The sequence below is a fragment of the Pinus tabuliformis genome, chromosome X (assembly GCF_031772625.1).
Source record: "Pinus tabuliformis cultivar Carrire ecotype Pingquan chromosome X, CPIR1, whole genome shotgun sequence".
Taxonomy (NCBI): domain Eukaryota; kingdom Viridiplantae; phylum Streptophyta; class Pinopsida; order Pinales; family Pinaceae; genus Pinus; species Pinus tabuliformis.
The window spans coordinates 1,717,020,407-1,717,027,567 of record NC_142308.1 but is presented as its reverse complement, the minus strand read 5'-3'; the positions used below and the strand labels follow the sequence as shown (position 1 = coordinate 1,717,027,567).

The 7,161-nt window shown below is 37.0% G+C and overlaps 1 pseudogene; it reads left to right on the top strand.

Annotated features, from left to right (window-relative positions):
* Positions 1 to 862: 862 nt before the first annotated feature.
* Positions 863 to 4,102, top strand: LOC149146618 (RNA-binding protein 2-like; annotated as a pseudogene).
* Positions 4,103 to 7,161: the final 3,059 nt, after the last annotated feature.

The following is a 7,161-nucleotide window of genomic DNA, read 5'->3' as shown; positions in this document are numbered from 1 at the left end:
TTTGGGCGAGTTTTAAGATTTTGAGTAAATTTTTAATGCTGTAAACACTTTAACATTTAAGATTTTGAGTGAATTTTTAATACTGTTGAATCTATTTCGAATTAAAAAAAATCCCATTCAAACACTTCAACATTCTGAGTACAATTATTTTTATCGGATTCTGACAAAAATTCTACCGTTCAGGCCAATTTTCTTCAATGTCATAAATGCCTTTATCAAAGGAGCCATGCTGATTGTAAATGCCTTTGACAAGGGGCCATGCTATAGCAAAATTATCTGTAATTTTGATTAATCCTACTCGATTGCATTTTTAATTTTTAAGGTTGGTTTGGAGATTTTAGAAATCCCTTATCGCAGTTTTAAAGTAACGACATCGTAATTTTTTTGGGCAAGTTTCACATGTAAAAATGTACATATATCCCAATAAATATAAAAGGGTCTGGTTTAACCGTTGTATGTTTTGTTTTTTTAGATTGTTATTTTTAGGATTTAACTAGTATTTTTATAAAATGTATAGTATTTTTATTAAATGTATGCACCACCAATTGTCTTTAGATGTAAAGGTACATTTAAGGAATGTAATATTTAAAAGATTATCTAGGCAAGAACACAACCCACCATTTTAATATCTTTTGAAATCTCAATTGTAAGTAGCTAAATTTATATGTGTGAATACATGATTCAAATATTTTTACTAATATTTTTAAATCATTGTTTGATAAATTATATACAACAATGAATTTATAACAAGCTCAACATCTATTATATAGATACAAATAGAAACCACTGTACAAAATGATAGGCACATTTATTTTTCTTCAATCATTCCCTCTTATTTTTCGACTAAGAATAACACGTCATAATGCCAAGTATGCAATAAATTATAAACATCAGACTCTAATATTTATATATTCCCAATGTTTTCAACAAACAAATGAACATTTTAATGTTAATCTCAACTTCTTTTCTTGTTGAACAGATCAAAAGCAGGTTATCCAGGACTATTACCTCCAATGGATTCAGAAGTTGAAGAAGCTTCCCTCCCACCTCAAAGAAGCCCCGCAATCTGAGGATGTGATTCATGTGGAGGCTCAAGTCAAAGCGCTACACCACCATTTCGAATCCCACTACGACACCCTTGACCTTGCAGCAAGGCAAGATGTGCTACAAGTAATGACGCTCGCGTGGAGAACAATTGTTCATCTTCATTCGATCATTATCTGAATGTGTATATAATGATTTGTAAATGTAGGGTTATATTTTTCATTCAGAAGTTGAAGAGGCTTTCCTCCCACCTCAAAGAAGACTCGCAATCTGAGGACGTGATTCGTGTGGAGGCTCAAGTCAAAGCGCTACACCACCATTTCGAATCCCACTACGACACCCTTGACCTTGCAGCAGGGCAAGATGTGCTACAAGTAATGACGCTCGCGTGGAGAACAATTGTTCATCTTCATTCGATCATTATCTGAATGTGTATATAATGATTTGTAAATGTAGGGTTATATTTTTCATGTCTCCTGGTAGTCTCCCAGTCCCTATACCCACATCTATAACCTCTGTGGAATTCCCTCCTTTATCGCAACTAACTCTTTCCATTTTCAGAAGCATATTGTGGTGTGAAACTTTGTCATCCCAAATGGAGAAGAAATCGGCTTCACTACTCATATAATCAATCGCAGTAGAGATGGTGTTGATTCCCATATGGTTCTGCACATTTACAAAGTAGTTGTCGTCGAATGTATTCAGAGTCATTGGATCAAGTGACGTTAACATTTGCACGTTTCCATTCTACGGGCACGTGCTTTGCAAGGTGGACAAATAGGAAGAATTCAGTGACGGATGTGGATTGCACGTTCCGCTAAAATATTAAAAATGAAATGAAATGATATTTTAACATCCACGAAACTAAAAATAGTCTATGGGACCATCACTTTCCTACTTTTCGCCTTTTGCAATTCAATCATTTTCTTATTCAAATTGATGATGAGTTAGCCCAACCTTCCAACAATCCCCTCGCTGAAAAAACAATGCCAAGAACCAATGCTAACATATTCTCATAACTTTCTCTGATGTCTATGAACACATCACATTCCAAAATGAAATGTTTTCCCGATTCCACTGCCCCAGATGTGCAAGTACATATTCATTCTTCCCAAGCTTCTTTAGGCCTTTTCCACCATCATGTTTCACACCGAAGTTGATGTGAGTTGGTTCTTAATTGAGCAATAAGAACCTTTTCCCTTCACAGAATGCTAGCTCCAATTTACTCTTTTTGTTGGAGATCACACGTAGGGTTGAATTCCTCAATGTAGTACTTCTTCTTTCTACCCAATTTTTTTCTCCATGCTGGTTAAAAACTTCTCCACAACAAAATTCTTTAACTTCTTCCTATTTGTGATACAAGTAGTGAATAAATATTCCATTTAATCTTTTAAAAATAACCAATTTCAACTTTACTATTAATTTATTAATTTCTTATTTTCTTATTACTGTGATATATGCTCATCAGCTCTTTGAAATTATAAACAAAAGTGGTCCTTTTAGAATCATACTTGAACCAATGTCACCCGATTCCGGTTCGGATTAGAGTTTGGCAACAATAATGTTTGATTCAAATTCGAATCTAGCAATGAAGTTAGAATAAGGTTCGATTATATAAAATATATAATTCAATTTTTTTAAATTTATAAAAAGAAATTATTTATATATAGATATATATATATTAATTTTTTTATTTTTTTTTGAAGATGGTAAAATCTATCAAACTCAGGTGTCAAACCAACAATGAGGACAGCCATCTGTTGCTGCTATCTGCGAATGTCGGTTTGACTCATCACCGTTATCAAGGAAAACCACGCCACCTGTAATAACCCACTGGTGGTCCGTAACGGAGCAGGTTTTCACTCCTGCCAGATGCCTCTGGGTCTTGCACTGTTAACCTGTTTCCTTAGGTCGGAGAAAGACGAGCTCTTAGCCAAGCAGAAACAGTTTTACGGAATACTCCAGACCGATATTAATTTTTATTTTATATATAATTAGATTATATTATGTTAGTATTTTTGTAATTTTTAATAAAATATAAATTATATTAATTTATAAAATATATTGTATATGAGATATAATAATTTATAATATTCTGTTATAAACAGAAATTAGTAAATTTTATTAATATTATGAATTGGATTAAAATAATTTCAGTCATATGACCTGTGGTAATTTATAATATTATTCTTTGTGATAGATATAAATTAATTCCTCAAGATTCCAGTGGTGGTTGCAGTTTGTGGGAATTCAGTGGCTGATGCTTACTGGAGATGGTCGTTCATTAGGGATTCCTGCTCCGGCCAAGCGTGCTCGTGGGATTTCTGGCTGTCGTGATGTTCCTGGATATTTACTTGATGTGGCGGGTCGATCATTTCTACAGGAATCCAACGCCCCTGGAGCTCTGGATTCTCATGTTCGAAATGGGCTTCCATATTCTGGTGGGGGATTAACATATGGTGATATTGGTGGTTTGGGAGGCTCCCTCGGGAGAAGGTTGGGAGGCAGTGGAGGTTATGGAGGATTGTCAGGTTCGTCCCTTCCGGACTCTGTTTTAATGGGTCAGAGGCTAGGCATTGGAAGTGCAGATCTTGGAGTTGGGGGGAAATGAGGGAGCCTACGTTTGGACTATCAAAGGTCAGGGCCGCAGGGATTGAAATAACGTTTGAGAAGGCCTGATGAGCACCTTCAATCTGCCGCATCGAATACCCTCTTTACTGAGGGTCTTCCTGCTGATTGTACTCGCAGGGAAGCTGCACAAATTTTCCGTCCATTCATTGGTTTCAAAGAAGTTCGATTGGTACAAAAGGAGCCTAGACATCCTGGTGGAGATCGTCTTGTGTTATGTTTTGTTTATTTTTCTGATGCAAGATGTGTTGCAACTGCCTTAGAAGCGTTACAAGGGTATAAGTTTGATCAAACTGACAGTGAATCATCTGGTTTAAATTTGCGATTTGCACGTTTCCCTGGTCCACGTGGGCCATCTGGTTCTTCTCGAGATGATCCTTATCGTGGAAATCGTAATCATGACGACTCTCGTGGTCGCTTTCGACGTTGATTTTACGACTGTCAAATAGGTACATGCGCTTTTACAGAAAGATTTGTTGGTTGATCGAGCTAGTTTTGAAGGAGCGAATGTGGCAATCAAGTATCAGTATGTGGTGTCGTCGGTGTTAGTTTAATGCGGGATGTATTTTGGCCTAATTAGAACCAAAGTGGCTAGAACGTAACGCTGGATCTGTTTAGGTTAAGGATTCCAGTATTATGGGACATAGTTTAGTCTTTTCGACGATATAAATTAATATAATTAACTCAATGAATGGAATTAAAACAATTTCAATCAAGAAATCATACCGTAATTGCCACCCGCAATCTACCTCGCGTAATTTGCGTCGACCCTCTGTCGTTCCATAAGCCGCCCCGCATAATTCGCTTTGATTCTCTGTTGACTCGTGCACAGATCAAAGCAATCATATGGCTTATCAGTTTCGTTAATGGCCAGGCCATTCTCATGGTAACGCAGTAAAAAAGGTCGACGGTCATTATTCGTTTTTGAACTCATGTGCTTGCCCTCTCCATTGATAGTCCTTAGAATTGGTGGCGACATGCGGCTTCTTTAATTAGACTTTGCATACCCATTCGAATTTGGGTCGAATCAATATTAAAGTTCGTGGAACCCGAACCAAAATTTTCAAATTCGCATACCAGGTTGGATACACCGTTTTTCCGATTGAATGTGATTCTTGCAATCTTCAAAAGAATTCATCAAAATCTGTTGATTGTCTTCGCCGAGAAAGAGATGATTGTTAGTTTTTGTAGTATTGGATGTGTTCTAGCCATAAAATTTTGTGAAGAAGCTAGAATAAATGAGATCTCCAAAACCCAAAAATTGTTTCTAGAAATTCCACCTAGAAATGATTTAATTAGATTATTAGTTATCTTTTAAATATTTCGTAAGTCAAACTTAGGGAATATGACTATTTAATCAGAATTAATTAAGTTATGGTGTGAATGTTCTAGAAACTCACACAGATCGGCTTCAAGTTAATCCTAGCCATCAATTAAGATCTAATCTTGACCGTTGAAGTCTCAACATAGGATTATAAGAAGTCGATGGGTTTGGAGAAATCACTTGTGCAACTCGATTTCATGAGCAGATCGATTTCCTGAGTTTTAGCATTCAGTGGCCGAAGGGAGAGCCAGAGAGATCGAAGCAGTGAGAGAGGAACAGGGACAGTCAAGCCGGAGGAAGGATTCCAGTTCCAGTGAGTGCATTTGTAGAGAGGCAGAGGAGCCACAATGAGGCTGATGCGGAGCAGCACAGTAGCCTCTAGAGGCAATTTCGAAATTGCTGGGGAGAAGCTGAATTTTAGTGCCAGAAGCTGGGCAAAGGTTCCAGAGGCAAGGAGAGACTTTTCCCAGACAACAGTTGGTCAAACAACTTGAGGAGAAGTTGTTCCAAGCTTAGCAACAGCGATTGCGTTAGGGTGACGCGATGACTACGCAGGGGTAGGTTGGACGACTCAATTTGAGTTGAAGTCAACGTCGGGATTTCCCTGTGGAGTGAGGAATTTCTCCTCACTAGATTTCATTGCCAATATTTCTCTATAGGATTGCCAATTTTGGCATCCAATTGTACTCAGATTATTTCACTGTTGCTTAGTATTAAAACCCTCAATTGTTGCACTGGTTGTTCGAGTTTGGTTTTTTGGGGGACATTAGTCCAAAAATAACTGTGTCATTTTATGTTTGTGTGTTAGTATTTCTTCTAGTGTTTATTTCTTCCACGGCTTTATTTGTGTAAGTTGTAGTGTGAATTATTCAATATTTGTTGTAGGATATAGTAAATAAATTGTTAATTTAAAATAACAATTAGGAGAATAATTTTTGGTTGCTACAATAGAAACCAAAGGCTTCCAATTTTTCACAAGGATTGTACCCTTGGAATATCCTCTGCAGTCTTGAAGGTCATAGGTCCATCTAGTAGCACAACAACCCGTTGTCATAAGCAATCAACGTCCAGGGTTGGCCAAAAAAGCCAGACTCCCAAAGGGCGCATCGGGCTTGTAGGTAGAAGGGCATGTGAGTTGGGCGGGTTTTCAGCGGAACGAGGAAGAAGTAAGACGAAAATGAAACTTTACATACCATCCAACCACGAGATTCAGATTGCCACGTGCTTAAAATGTATTAGTGGGTGGAGGACGAAAATGAAAAGATCTTATTAGTCGAACTACCCTGTCAAACTCATCATAGGAACACCTTCGATGTAAGGGCGTGTGAGTGGGGCGGTTTTTCAGCGGAACAGGGAGGAAGTAAGACGAAAATGAAACTTTACCTACCATCCAACCGCGCGATTCAAATTGCCGCGTGCTAAAAATGTATTAGTAGGAGGAAGACGAAAATGAAAAGATCTTATTGGTCAAATCTACCCAGCCAAACTCATTATAGTAACACCTTGGATGTAATAAATATTTAAAAAAATTATGAACATTTTAATGATACAAATTACATGATTCATAAGCACTTACTAAATTTCAAACAACTTAACATTAAAAATAAACCAAAACCTAAAAAGTTAGGGTGAACCATAAATAAACACCAGAAATCTCTATTTTAAATTGATCCCTCGGCACTTGTGAAAAGACGTCCACTTCAATGTAAAGTTATATGATAACGAGAATCTTTTCTAAAGTTTCCATGTGTTATTTGATAATAAATTATCAATAGCCTAAACAGTTTGATTTCAAGCTGCAAGTTCTTTGCAATTTTTCAGGTTATGATCATTTGGGTTTGCAAAGGTTTATATTGGGCCGAATCCGTATAAGATGCACCCAACGAAAAAGGGGTCCTGAGCATCATGCACAAATTACTGTCGTAATTTTTCATTTTTTCTATACAATTCTTTTTCCCGTTGATCTCCATTTTCCATTTAATAAAAGATTCAATTTTTTCAGACAGATTGGTTTCTACAGAGTGAGTGGGCTCTTTTCTTTATAAATTTGCCGAGTTGGCAGACCAATTGCACCAACGTCATTCCCATTCCATTTTTACACAATACCTTTTGGCAAAAATACAAATGTAGAGATCATAAAGTATGAAGACTACGATGATGGGATG